Source organism: Bubalus kerabau, chromosome 10 (assembly GCF_029407905.1).
Source record: "Bubalus kerabau isolate K-KA32 ecotype Philippines breed swamp buffalo chromosome 10, PCC_UOA_SB_1v2, whole genome shotgun sequence".
Taxonomy (NCBI): domain Eukaryota; kingdom Metazoa; phylum Chordata; class Mammalia; order Artiodactyla; family Bovidae; genus Bubalus; species Bubalus kerabau.
The window spans coordinates 52,473,264-52,488,523 of NC_073633.1; the positions used below are offsets into that span (position 1 = coordinate 52,473,264).

Here is a 15,260-nt window from a genome sequence, read left to right on the forward strand (position 1 = left end):
CCCTATCTCCAAAATTATAAGGTAAATTTTGAGTGAGAGAATGACAGTCCACACAATAAGGTAAAAAACCAGCTACTAACCCCTTTTTCCAAGCCCTACCATGCCCCCATCAAACTAGCAGACGGAAAAAAATCACACAGCAGTGGAGGTAATAAGACCAGGCAGCTACACTCCTATCTCACAGAACCGTGGTTAAAAAAAAAAAAAATCAAACAAGACAGCATGAAGCGACAATGTTTTAATGCTCTGTAAAATTTTATCAGTGCAGGAAGGTGACCCATTGAAAATAAAATAGTTTTTTTTAACAGACTCACCTAAATTCTCAGTTTATGTGAAATCGATTTCCCTGAAGCATCTGAGAATCCTTCAGCAGCAATACCTAAAACAGTTATGAAAACCATCAGAATCAACTAATGTTATAGACATCAGTTTTCAAAAAAAAAAAAAAAATCTCAATCTATACATTTGGTCATTTCCCCCACACTAAGCGCAAAAGGAAATAACTCAGGAAACAATGAATTTCCGCTGCAACACATGGGCTGGGAATTTTCTTGACCAACAGGGAATCGAGGTCCCAAGGCACTTATTTCAGAGACCAACATTACGTTCCAGTTGGCAAAGAAGCAAAACACATTATTTTCTTCCCTGTGATGGGAATGTTTAATGGCTTTAGATTTAAACAAAGATCAAATATATACATTATCCTTCCTGCCCCCACCTATATTTAAAACAAAAATCACAGGCACTGTACTGATTGTTTTTAAAATCAGCATACGTGAGCTCTTGTCTTATTCACTTTTTCCCTCCACAGTTCCTGAAACCCGTCTGTGAAGCAGTCCCGTCTTGCTTCCACTGTTCCCATCGACTCCCAGTTCTCTGAGGCACTGATAATCCAAGCATTTAGCACCTTATCCATGCAAACCCAATTTGAAAGAAAGAAGAACCATAATAGATCACAGATTATGGCCAATAAAATGGGCCAGCATTAAACATTAAACAATGACTGCTGTTAATAGTTAAACAATGGTCTGAGTGAGAACACATATATGAAAGAATCAGACAATAAACATGCAGCCACAGAAACAGGCTTCATATGAAATAGACCAAGTGCATGTAATTTAGTCTGGGTAAGTATGTGAGACTAGTTAATAAAAGATGTTGGCTGGCTGTATGGGAGGAGAGAAAAATCTAGCGCGCTCTTTCTCTCTCTCTATTTAAAGAGAATAAATTCAAAATAGAATCAAATGAGTACTAGAAAAATATACAGATGAATAGTTTTATAATATTAAGATAGAAAGACCCTTTTTAAACATGACATCAAAATGTAAAACTCAAGGACTAAGACATTTGGCTCGCAACATTTTTTTTTTTAAATCCCAAATACAGGAAAGGCAAAAACAAGTAAAAAATAAAGACAACAAACAAACATAGATACTTTGGGTAAAATAAGAAACTAAGTAAAATTATTCATACAAGAGCTAAAGGACGGACTTCCCTGGCAGTCTAGTGGTTAACATTTCACCTTCCAATACAGGGCGTGTGGGTTCAACCCCTAGTCAGGGAGCTAAGACCCCCCCATGCCTCAAGGCTAAAAAACCAAAACATAAAAACAGAAGTGGTATTGTAACAAATTCAATAAAGTCTTTAAAAATGATCTGTATCCAAAAAAAATCTTTTAAAAAAGTCAATAAAGAAATTAATACCCCAGCTCAAAATGGATGAAGCAAATTAATAAACTTCCCATGAGAAGAAATAGAACAGTGAACAATAACAAATGCATGAAGAGATACTCATTATACTAACAACGGGAAAACACAACTTCAGAAAACCGAGCTCCTTTTATCTGTCAGATTGGTGATGATGTCCAAGACTGACAGGAGCTGTTGTTATGGCCACAGCTCACGATGCAGCCACTTTGGCCATTATATCAGCATGTAAAATGGCACACCTTTTTTTTTTAATTTTATTTTTAAACTTTACATAATTGTATTAGTTTTGCCAAATATCAAAATGAATCCACCACAGGTATACATGCGTTCCCCATCCTGAACCCCCCTCCCTCCCCATTCCATCCCTCTGGGTAGTCCCAATGCACCAGCCCCAAGCATCCAGTATCGTGCATCGAACCTGGACTGGTAACTCGTTTCATACATGATATTTTACATGTTTCAATGCCATTCTCCCAAATCTTCCCACCCTCTTCCTCTCTCACAGAGTCCATAAGACTGTTCTATACATCAGTGTCTCTTTTGCTGTCTTGTACACAGGGTTATTTGATCTAGCAATCTTTCTCTAAGAATCTACTCAAAATAGATTATTGTGAAAGCAGAAAGATGGATACACATAACATGCTTATAATCACTGAAGGCAGAGGGAGTAAGTATCCTAAAGGTTTACAAATAGGAGATGTCAAGTAAACATGTATTTATTGATGATAAGTTATTGGTATGAAAAGAGCCATGATACACGTGTGAGTGAATAAAACCGGCAAGACTTCCCTGGTGGCACAGTTGATAAGCATCAGCCTGCCAATGCAGGTAACACGTGTTCGATCCCTGGTCTGGGGAAGATCCCACACGCTGAAGAACAACTGAGCCTGTGTGTTACAACTACTGAAGCCTGTGTGCCTAGAGCCCATGCTCCACAACAAGAAAAGCCACCTCGATGAGACCTGTGCAGGACATTGAAGAGCAGCCCTTGCTTGCCGCAAATAGAGAAAGCCCGTGCACAGCAACAAAGACCTAGTGCAGCCATAAATAAATAAATAAAACTTAAAAAATAAAATAAAACAGGTAAATGACCATGCAAAGTATGATTACATTTCTGCGTGTGCATGCCACTGTTTCTAGATGTGCTTATACGTGCTAGAAGGACGTTTATTAAAACAGTAATGATTGCCTGACTATCTGAATTTTAAAGCATTCCTGCTTTTCTTATAACTGCTTGAATTTCATATAATGAGCATGAATTTTTTTTCCCCCCAAAGAACACAGCGGAGCTGTTTTTTAATGTCACGCTTGAGTGTAAAGTAATACACTGCATAGATTGCTACTTTCCCTCCGTCACCTCTCTCTCCTCCTTGTAACGTTTGTGTCACACATGTGCTTGCTGTGAACACTGATGAGAGAGGTCCCTTCCTTCTCTCTGGTTCCTGTTCATTCCTGAGGGCCACTTCATCCTTGCCTTAAGTTCCTAAGACACACCTCTATCCTTATTATAAATCTTCTTTTTTTTTTTTTTTAACTTAAGCTAGCTTGAGTTTGTTATCTGTGACCACAGGAACCCCATGTAATACAGTGCTGCTTTTGATTTTCCACCTTCTCAATCATCCATTCCATTTGAAAACAGAACAGTAAATCTTGTAATCACATGAATGAAGATTTGTTGTACACAATGCCATGTATTGTTTATGACCTACAGCCAAAGGGACTGAAGCAGGCAGCTCAAAGTTAGTATAACAAAGGCAAAAATACTATTCAATACTTCAAGAGATAGATGAGCTCTTTCCTGACTAACATGAGAACCCATGAAAAGACTATTTGAAAAAGAATAAAAACAAAGGGGACATATTTGTCCAGATGGGCTATTTCTATGGTTAAAATAGTCTCCATTATCATGTTTTAACCACTTTGCAGATTTATTTTTATTGGGTTATATTTACATATGAAAAGCTTTTTTTCTTTCTATTTAGACTATAAAATACAGAAATGTATTCCCATAATGGGCCCATTATGTTCAATTTATCTCCAGCAGACAAATTTACTCTTCTCATTGCCCTATCTTTAAAGGTTCAGAAGTTCCATATAAGACAAGAATCCTCCTAAGACTGTAATTACAAACCTGGTTAAAAAGCAACAAATATACAAATCCCTTCAGAGGTGTATTGGATGTCAAATACAAATTTAATTAATCCACTTCAATCTCCCAAAGGGTCTTATCCCCAAAAAAATTCCTCTAGAAAGTAGAAAAAGGACTATCCAATTTCAAAGACAAGCATCAAAGGTTTAACTTAAACATCTGTGCCTCCAGGGCATCACTCAGACAAACCCGCAGGCCACCCAGTGCCCACTGCTGGCCTCTGTTCTGACCGCACGTCCCCCACTACCCAAGGCAGGGGCACCTTTCTAAGTAGATAGATGGGGGAGCCAGGTAAGTCCATATTTGAGGCTGAGATGCATTAGGATTTGAGACAGAACATGGCATTTAGGGGAAGAGCAATAGCACAGTGATTTACAGTGACTGACCCTGATTCTGTTGTTTAGTAGACCTATTAAAAAGCAGAGACATCACTTTGCCAACAAATGTCCGTATAGTCAAAGCTATGGTTTTTCCAGTAGTCATATATGGATGTGAGAGTTGGACAATAAAGAAGGCTGAGCGCCAAAGAATTGATGCTTTTGAACTGTGGTGCTGGAGAAGATTCTTGAGAGTCCCTTGGACAGGAAGGAGATTAAACCAGTCAATCCTAAAGGAAATCAACCATCAATATTCATTGGAAGGACTGATACTGAAGCTGAAACTCAATACTTTGGCCACCTGATGCAAAGAGCCAACTCATTGGAAAAGACCCTGATGCTGGGAAAGACTGAAGGTAGGAGGAGAAGAGGCCAACAGAGGATGGATGGTTGGATGGCATCACTGACTAAATGAACATGCATCTGTGAACATGGGCAAACCCCGGGAAGTAATGAAGGACAGAGAAGCCTAGCATGATGCAGTTCCATGGGGTCGCAGAGTCGGACACAACTGAGCAGCCGAATGACAACAATTAGTCATTTGGCCCTGGTGTACCTCAGTTTCTTCCCCTGTAATAATAATGCCCAGGAAAAGGGCTGTTGTGAGGATTAAAGGCAATAATACATCTAAAACAATGAGGTAAGTTCAAGAATCAAACATGACCTTGCTTGACCTCCAGCTCAGTGGTCAGTGAGATGGCCACTGCCCACAGGCAGAAACTCATTGCCTGATCAGACCAAGGTCCCTAGAGAACCCTAGGACAGACTATGTCTCTACATAGGACACTTACCTATTCAAAATGTTTATTTTAAATATGAATAAGACCCTTCCAATTAAATAGGAATTTATTCTAAAGGTATCAGGAGCCTGTTATTTGAAGGAATGCTGCCTTTAAGTAGCTTCTCTGGATCATATGATAAACCTCTTGGCAGCTCCCATGTTCTACCTTTTCTGGAGTATTTTGAGAAGTGTTTATAGACGTGATGAAAAGGCAGAAAAGCTGCTGGCTAAAATGCTTGTCACCAACAGAAATACCTAACTGTTTTGTTTTGTTTTTTGCACATCTTGGACCACTTCCTACTTCCTTGTGGAAACTTAGATATAATTCTCCAAGTCCCATGTCACTCATTACCGGAGAAAAGAGAGGAATACTTAGATACTTCAGATGCAGAAATAAAATGAAAATGGATGGGTGAAGTTCCTAACACAGTGCATGGAGCCCAGTAAGCCTCGAGTAAAAGGTACATCTTTAAATGATTCATCTGAACAGCAGTAAAGAAGCAAAATGCATATTAAGTAATCTGGGACTACGTGAGGCACTTTTTCACCAGGAGAGTCTTATGGACTCTTTGTTTTCCACATCTCACTTGGCAAAATCCCCACAGGAATGCAAGGCCAAGTTGAAGGGGGTTTTAAGCCATGAAGAGCCTGCACAATGAACATGGCTGACCCAAAAGAGCCAAGAACACATCTGTCCTAATATTCCAATCAAAGATGGAAAACAGGGCAACATGACACTCAAACTTTACCCTGGTACCATCTACACGAGCATAAGAATAATAAGATAGGCCTGTATGGGCAACATCCCAAGTGTTTTTGGTGCCCAAAGTTACAAAAGGGCTTTTATAAGGCAAGACCAAGCAAAGGGGCAGGAGAGCCACTAGATTTTAGCCAACCACGAGCAGAATATACTACTCTTAGCTTGAAGTTACCACTAACATTTGACACATTTATTACTAATTGCTCAAAAACAAAATCCAAGAAGAAAGAGACCAAGTGTGATGTTTCAGTAGCCATAAAATAAAGACAGGAAGAGCCAAAGAGAGAAAAGAGGACAAATTGTGAAAACAAAATTCTTCCAACTTCCCAACTTCCTCCAATTCTACCCCTTGCCAAGAATTACTTTTTTTCTCCTCTAAAACCTTGAGAACATTTTCTTTGAAAGCACAGTTCAATAATTAGAGTCTAGATCTACTGTGTCAGAAGGTATCTGACTCCAAGGGAAATGACAATTCTCTTTTCATGGCTTTCCTTGGCTGACTTTCCAGCTCGAGACTGGGTCCGGGGGTCAAAGGAGACTCAGTGAAGCCAACCTCCAAGTACCAATGCTCATGGCCCTCAGAAGTAAGGAATGATACGTGACCTTGATCTCTGCAAGCAGAAAGAAAGGCTCCAAAAATCCCTCTGGATGCCTCTTCCAGCAAACCAGGAAGTAAGAGGTGTTATGCATGAAAAAAGATTCTCAATATACATGTGTGAAATGCTGGTTTAAATCAAGGAATTCCTTTAATGTAGAACATTTTGGACAGTTCAATGTGCTAATGTGGATATAAATAAGAGGCCCCAACCTTAGCTGTACACAGATTCCTTTACCTTTTGTGGTCTATGTCTTGGTACACGTGCCCAGGTCGACAGTTTGGAAAATAATGTTATAATTAGTTCTTTTATGCAAATGACTATTGAAGGCTCACTCTGCCCCACTACACACGCAATGACATGACCAGGCACCATGCCCCTAAATATCAGGTCACAGTGCAAACAATATTAATGCAAAGTACTGTGAAACTTCTGTTTACTAGGAGAGTTAGAGAAGTGCTCTAATTACACTGCTTTACCTCCTTCAGTCTTTAGATGCTTTTCACAGCTGGACAACTTGAGAAATGCCCTGAATTCCCTGTTGCACTATAATACACTGTTCTCCATCTCTCGTTTATATATAAGTAAAACTAAAATAGTAACATGAGGTAGAATGTAAGCTTTCACAAGAACAGGGACTCCTCTTGGTACAGAGCTATTCCTCTAGCCCTAGAATAGCTTGTACAAGGATGTTCCACAAATATCTGACTATTATGAATAAGTGTTAGTCACTCAGTAGTGTCAGAGTCTTTGCGATCCCATGGACTGTAGCCTGCCAGGCTCCACCGTCCATGAAATTCTCCAAGCAAGAATACTGGAGTGGGTGGCCATTTCCTTATCTGCTATATGAATAAAGTACAGAATAAATAAGCTTATATAAGTGTATCAACTCATTTTATGAGCTGGCAAAAATATATGCTCTACAGCTTTAGAAAGTTTTTGCTAAACTCAATTCACTGTAACAAAACAGGATAATGCATTAAAATTTTTTAACAAGTATGTATTTTTTTTTCTTTAAGGGGATGAGGAGGAAAGAGCAGGAAAAAATTGTTTTGGTTCTTCCTTGGTCATTCAAAAAATTGACTAGACCTTTCCCACACCCATTCCTCTGACAAAACTATTAATGCCAGCATATTTCTATTTGGCAATTTTCAACTTTTTATTTGGCTACAGTCCCTTTTTTCTTTTTTTACTTTTTAAAAATTAATGTTATTAGAATATCATTGCTTTACAATGCTGCATTAGTTTCTACTGTACAGTAAGGTGAATCAACTATATATGTTTACATATATCCCCTCTTTTTTGAATTTCCTTCTCATTTAGGTCACCACAGAGCACTAAATAGAGTTCCCGGTGCTATATGCAGAAGGTTCTCAATAATTATCTGTTTCATACGTAGTATCAATGGTATATCTATATATATGCATATCCTAATCTAATTCACTCCACCCTCCCATTTCCACCTTGTTATCCATACACTTGTTCTCTACAAGTGTCTCTATTTCTGCTTTGCAAATAAGATTATCTACGCCATTTTTTCTAGATTCCACATATATGCATTAACATATGAAACCTATTTTTCTCTTTCTGACTCATTTCACTCTGTATGACAGTCTCTAGGTCCATTCATGTCTCTGCAAATGGTACAATTTCATTCCTTTTATGGCTGAGCAATATTCCATTGTCTCTATGTACCACATCTTTGTCCATTCCTCTGCTGATGGACATTTAGGTTGCTTCCATGTCCTGGCTATTGTAAGTAGTGCTACAGTGAACACTGGAGTGCATGTATCTTTTGGAATTCTGGTGTTCTATGGGTATATGCCCAAGAGTGGGATTTCTGGATTACAGTCCCGTCTCTTGCAGCAGCCCTGCCCTGTGCCACCAGCATGCCAGCCCTTCTTCAGCCCAGAGTAAACCATCTAAGGAAGTCCTTTGAGCTATCCTCAGCTTCCCAACTGCACGAATCTCCGGGGCCCCTTTCTGCACCCCCCGCCTCATCTGGCCTGGCAGTCAGTGCCTCAGCACCAGCGCGCCCACACTCCACCTGGAACCCTGCACTCTGTACTACTTCCCTGCGGTGCCCTCTGCCCTCCCAACTTCCATGCTTCAAATGGCCTCCGCACACCCCTGCTCACCCAGCACCCCATCGAGTTCCACCTACTTCAGGGAGACTTGATGGACCACATCTTTTTTTCTACATTTACCATGCTAAGTCACTTCAGTCGTGTGACCCCATAGACGGCAGCCCACCAGGCTCCCCCGTCCCTGGGATTCTCCAGGCAAGAGTACTGGAGCGCGTTGCCATTTCCTTCTCCAATGCATGAAAGTGAAAAGCCAAAGTGAAGTCGCTCAGTCGTGTCCGAACCTCAGCGACCCCATGGACTGCAGCCTTCCAGGCTCCTCCATCCATGGGATTTTCCAGGCAAGAGTACTGGAGTGGGGTGCCATTGCCTTCTCTGACATTTACCATATCATGTTCAAATAATCTATTTAAGTGTCTGTAGTCCACACAAGACAGTGAGCTGCCAGAGGACAGGAGCTATGACTCCCCCTAGAGTTCCCGCCTCAGCTCACAGCACTGTTCCTTACACCCATTATGTGCTCAGTAGGTATCTGAAGAATGAATGAACATGTGTAGTATGATTAATAACTTCGAGACACCGGGGATGAGAGTGGCAAACTTTAAGAGACTGGAGTACTACAGCAGCAGGGTCAGGGTAGGTTCAGGCACGTGTGTGTGTATGTGTATACGCACACTCACACTGAAGAGAAGGGCTGCCTCATTCCACGAACCTCCTTCCTGCTTCTTCAAGGTCAAGGTTCCTGTTAAGAAACCCCTATTCCTGCCGCCCAGCTTTCCTTTTTCAGTCCCAGGGGTTTTGGTTGATGACTCACTCTCCTGCCACAAACCTAAGTGTCTTTGAGTAAGCATCTCTCCTGTTTGGCCTCCTATCAATAAGGGAACTACACCTTTTCATAACTATACCTTTTTCCCCATCTCAAAGCAAAGAAAGGCTTTGAGATTTAACGATTAAAGGATGGTATAAGATGTCCCCCTCTAAGCTATTCCCTATCCTAACTCCTAAAGAACGTCTGTTGGCTCACTCCAGCTTGGACCCTGTGGGAGAACAGAGTCACACAGGGACCCACAGTGCAACCTGATGAGAGAGTCATTTTCTAGGCAGGTTGATAAGAAGTCTAGGGGTCCCCAAGGAGAGAGGGGTCTGGAATTCTCAAGGAGGAAGAAAGGACAAACTTTTTTCCCCTTCTACATTCCTTAGGATTATATAATAATAATGTATCCTGCTTGAGGACAGTCTCTGGAAAAAACTTTCTGGCTAATCCTGTTATCTTAAAATGTAAATTATGGGAGTAGGTCTAGTGAGGTCTTTACAACCTCCAGACTTTCTTTTGATTCACTGTAATAATTAATTAGAGAGTATATAATTCCATTGCTAACACTAGCAAGGGGGTACTCTTTCTGCCCCCTTCTGATGCCTATGTCAGAAGCTTTCTCTATCTCCTTTATACTTTAATAAAACTTTATTACACAAAAGCTCTGAGCGTTCAAGCCTCGTCTCTGGCCCCGGATTGAATTCTTCTCCTCAGGAGGCCAAGAATCCCGGAGTCTTTGCGTGGTTCAGCAACAACCTTTCACTGATGCACATGGAGAGGCAAGTGTTAGTCATCAACCGGCTGCTGCTGCTGCTGCTAAGTCGCTTCAGTCGTGTCCGACTCTGTGCGACCCCATAGACGGCAGCCCACCAGGCTCCCCCGTCCCTGGGATTGTCCAGGCAAGAACACTGGAGTGGGTTGCCATTTCCTTCTCCAATTCATGAACGTGAAAAGTGAAAGTGAAGTTGCTCAGTCGTGTCTAACTCTTAGTGACCCCATGGACTGCAGCTCACCCATGGACTGCAGCTCACCAGGCTCCTCTGTCCATGAGATTTTCCAGGCAAGAATACTGGAGTGGGGTGCCATTGCCTTCTCCATCATCACTTTCTACCCCTAGCCTAAACCAGCAGAGCATTTCTTTTAGGAAGGCAAGGTGAGAGACTATACCAAAGTGAACAAAAAGGTTCACCTGTACAGTGGAATACTGTTCAACACTAAAAAGAAGTGAGCTCTCAAATCATGAAAGGACACTGAGGAATATTAAATGTGTATCATAAGTGAAAAGCCAATCTAAAAAGGCTATATACTGCATGATTCCAACCAAATGGCATTCAACAACAGAAAAGGCAACACTATGGAGACAGTAAAAAGCTCAGCGGTCCCCAGAGGCTGTGGGCTCAGAAGGGACGAATGGGCAGAGTACAGAGGACTTTTAGGGCAGTGAAACCATTCTATGTTAAGCTATTGTGGTGGATACAACTCAATATACATTTGTCAAAGCTGATAGAACATACAACACCAAGAGTGGACCTTAATGCCAAGAATGAACCTTGGGTGGTTATGATTTGTCACTGGAGGTTCATCAATTGTAACAAACATACCCTCTGGGAAGGAATGTTGATAATGGGGTGGGAGGGGAGGCTATGTATGTGTGTGGAGAGTGGGCGTGTAGGAACTGTGCTCACTTTTTGGCCAATTTTGCTATGAACCAAAAAGTACTCAAAAAATAAAGTCTATGACAGTAGAAATAAAATGAGCAAGAAGAAAAGGGTGAGGTGTGATGTCATGGATGCCCCTCCCCTTCCCCGGCACTGAGGCCAGGGAAACTCCTATGGCAGAGCCTGGGGAGAGGTTCAGAGTGAGACAAAGTGCGCTTGGCCTGCAGAAGCAGTGATGGAGGACCTGGGCTCCCCTGGCCAACTGGATAGCACTTGCACACAGAGCAGTGAGGCTGAACTTGCCCCACGTAGAGATCCAACCTGCTAGAAGTGACCCTGAGAAAGTCTCCTCCCCCACAGTTATTCTCACTGCCACCTCAATCTTTAACTTTTGGGCTACTCCTCCATACTAGCTCCTCAAGAACTTCTTCTTCTGTACTGAAATCATTCAACTGAAGAACACACAGAGAGAATACTACTTTGTCAAGTGGTAAACTATCTAAATTTCCATGCCAATGAAAAACCCATCAACAACGATGGAATATCCCAGGGCTAGGGAAACGGGTGGCCTTCCCATAGAGGAGAAATATTAAACTCCTATGAATTCGTTTAAACACTTATTCTTCCAGCCCTCAAAACCTGGCTGCCCAGGTTTTGTTGTGAGCACCATAAAAGCAAGAGGAAGAATCAAGGTGCATTGTGGGAATTCATTAGCTTCTGGGCAACTTAAAACAGGCATTACAGACAAGAACATGGGGCCTTTTGGGAGGATGGCTTGGCTAATCAAGAACAAATTAGCTACTCAGGTATACATAATGTGAAATCAGGGATACTTTTTTTAAAAATAAATAAGAACTTGTCATCACTTGACTGATCAGTAGCTATTGTATCCCTCATCATTCATCACTCAAAGGTAATTTTGCTGCCCTCATATCTCTTACTATGTGCAATCTGGTCTTCATGAATGACCACCTGATACATTTTCCAAAAGGCTGAATCCTTCTGATCTTTGTTCCACTGGCCAATGGTTCTCCTATACATATTCATTTTGGTACATTTCATTCAAAACCAAAATACTCCACAAGAAACAGTCTTTTGCCACTGAAATTTCCTCTTCTTGTTACCTACCACATTTCGAATGTCAGTCCTCCTGAGCCATATGTGTCCTCCTCCTTTCCCTGACCTGTCATTCCAAGCTCCTCCTTTTCCCAGGAGCCTTCCTTCCATGTGGTTTCCCCTACTCTTGCTGTTCTCTATGTTTTCACGGGTCTTGGTAGATTCTCTGCATAATTTGGCCATTCATTATATCATATTGTATTCCTTCCAATTCTGGTTCCACAAGATTCTATGATTCCAATAGATAAGGTGTCCAACTATTCCAACAGGTAAGGTGCCCAAGTGCCCAACACAAAGCCTGGTGCCCAGTCACCCATGGCCAGGGGCATCCTGGTTCCCTTACACCCATGTTGAGCGCACAGAGCAGTGTGGGTCCTCCAAGCCTCACTCCACTCCTCTACAAAAGGCAGAAGGAGGACCTTCTTCACAAGCCAACCTAAGGGCCACATAAGCATAAGGCCTGGGGTAAAAAAACACCTGTAACCAACACTGACTTTTTTCTCTGAAAGTGCTGGGCTCTGGAACTGGAATAAAATGTCTGTAAGAGCAACATCAAGACTCACATCTTTCCTGTATTTCTTCAAGACATCTTCACATAAAGGAATGTTCAATAGATGCTTTTCAAGCTAATGGCAGTTACTGTTGGATAATGGATTTCAGAACTTTTTTTTTTTTTTTTACAACTTCATGTACCATTTAAATACCTAAAGCTTTCTATTAACAATTTCAAATAGCTAATAAAGAGAATAATGAATCCCTAAGTAATCATCACTAGTCATGTATAGATGTAAGAGTCGGACCATACATAAAAAAGGCTGAGTGCCGGCTAAAGAACTGACACTTTTGACCTGCGGCGCTGGAGAAGACTTGAGAGTCGCTTGGACAGCAAGCGGACCAAACCCTCAATCCTGAAGGAAATCAACTCTGAATATTCATTGGAAGGACTAATGCTGAAGCTCCAATACTTTGGTCACCTGATGCCAAGAGCCAACTCAATGGAAAAGACCTTGATGTTGCGAAAGATTGAGGCAAAAAGAGAAGGGAGCAACAGAGGATGAGATGGTTGTATGGCATCCCTGACTCAACGGACAGGAGTCTGAGCAAACACCAGGAGGTAGTGAAGGACAGGGAAGTTCATGGAGTTGCAAAGAGTCAGACACGAATTAGCAACTGCATAACAACAACAAAAGTACTTTTTTCACTCAGCTCCAACAATTATCAACTCATAGTCACTCTCATTTCGTCCAGACTCCTTATTTTCTTGTGCAAATCTCCCTCACTGGAGATTATTTTGAAGCAATACTAGCTATTATCCCACTTCAATATAACTATTTTCTAAACTACAATTTTTAAATCCGAAAAATGCACAAAAAGCCACTTTCACTTAGAAAAAAGAAAAATTCTATGCTTATCCAATAACATTATTGCCATCTCGTCTTCTCTGTCCCTGCTGCATACTGCAAGACACAGATGACTCAAGACAGACCCAGCAGGCCTGAGTTCTGATTCCCAGCAGCACAGGAGCTATCTGGGCGACTATGGGCAGGACAGTCACACGGCCCCTCCCTGTAGGCCTCTGCTACCAAGGAGGAAATCAGAACAGGAGGGCTCTGATGCTCACAGTTCCCCTGCTTGGGCACAGCTAGAACTTCCCCTTTTCTATGTTTCTTTGTCATTCCCAGCACCAACTTCACTACCCAGAGTAACCTAGCCTCTACCTACTCTTTGCCAAAAACAGAATTAGCAAGTATACAGTATTTAAATAGCAAAGTCTCTTCTAGGAACAAGTTTCCTACATAATAACCTTGCATTAAAAAAAAAAAATCATTCCTTATATGTATATTAATTAAATCTCTCAAATAAAAAACAGAAACAATAAAGCAGTGTCCTGCTTGACTCTTTCCTCTGGTCTCTGCCCTTATGGAATAAGCAAAAGCAATTCTTGAGTTCCCTCCCTGCCCCTGGGTGAGACTAAGCAGCTAGTCCACAGAAATGACCTGCTAAAAATCACTTATACAATAGCCAGATGCCTTTGGGGAGGAGGGGTGACTCCCCAGATTCCCCTACTATCCCCTCTAAGGTAACTATGAATTCCCTTGAAATTCTTTTGGACCAAACCCTAATTCAAATACAAAACTACTCACATAGTTGTGCAATTATCTACCTCACTGTGGACTTCGGTTCTCAATCTACACTACCCAGTAACATGACTACTAGTCATTCGTGGCTAATGAGCCCTTGACTGGTGGCTAATCCAAATCAAGATGTGCAATGTGTATAAAGTCTACCAATTTTGAAGACTTAGTAAAACAGAATATAAAATAGCTCATTAATACATTCTGTACTGGGACTTCCCTGGTGGTTCAGTGGCTAAGACTCCGTGTTCCCAGTGGAAGGGGCCCAACTTAAATCCCTGGTCAGGGAACTAGATCCTGCATGCCACAAATAAGAGCCTACATGTCATAACTAAAACCCACCACAGCCAAATAAATAAATAAATATTCAAGAATAATGTGGGTTACTTATGGATAGCATTAAAAAAAAAAAACTATAGCAAAGATGCTTTTAAAAATAAACAAGTAAATTCCATATTACATTTTGAAATGTTAACACTTTATATGTACTTGGTGAAATAAAACATTAAAATTAATTTCAGCTTTTTCAATGTGGCTACTGGAGAATTTAAAATTACGTGCATTGTACAATATTTCTAGTACAGTGCTTCTCTAGATTCTAATTCCTTTTCACAACAGCAAAAACAGGTTTCATGTTAACCCACCATAACTGGTGTTATTTGAATACAAGCCTAAAGCTAGAATTAATTTACTTGGACTTCTCTTTCAAATTATTTTGTATACTTCCCCTAATGGTTCCTGCCAATTCCCATTAACATTTAAATATTTAATTTAAGTGTTCCAGTAAGACAATCACAGCTACCTTGAGCATAAAATATCACGTAATCACCAGATAGACCCCATCAGACTTCAAGTCAAAACATTTAAAGGCTGTGCTATTTAAAAAGCAATTCCCAATCCCTATTTTTTATCTCGCAATCAGAATATAACGTTTCTTCTGGCTGTTATGACCTTGAGTATTAGAATTTCACTGTATGCAGCTGAGAAAATACTCAAACCCACATTTCTACTATAAGACAAAGGGGAACTAGGTACACTCCATAAATGAGAAGGAGGAAAGCCACATATCTGCCTTCTACTG

General features: G+C 41.0%; 1 protein-coding gene across 7 annotated transcripts in view; it reads right to left on the bottom strand.

Moving 5' to 3' along the window:
* Positions 1–15,260, bottom strand: part of TLN2 (talin 2) — a 499,060-nt gene that overhangs the window by 283,734 nt on the left and 200,066 nt on the right. For 6 of the 7 annotated variants that reach the window (XM_055537738.1, XM_055537740.1, XM_055537742.1 and 3 more), the window contains one exon: positions 315–379. The exons of the other annotated variant lie outside the window; for it this stretch is intronic. The gene's annotated coding sequence lies outside the window, so the exon portion shown is untranslated. The remainder of the gene's footprint in view (positions 1–314; positions 380–15,260) is intronic. 7 annotated transcript variants of the gene reach the window in all.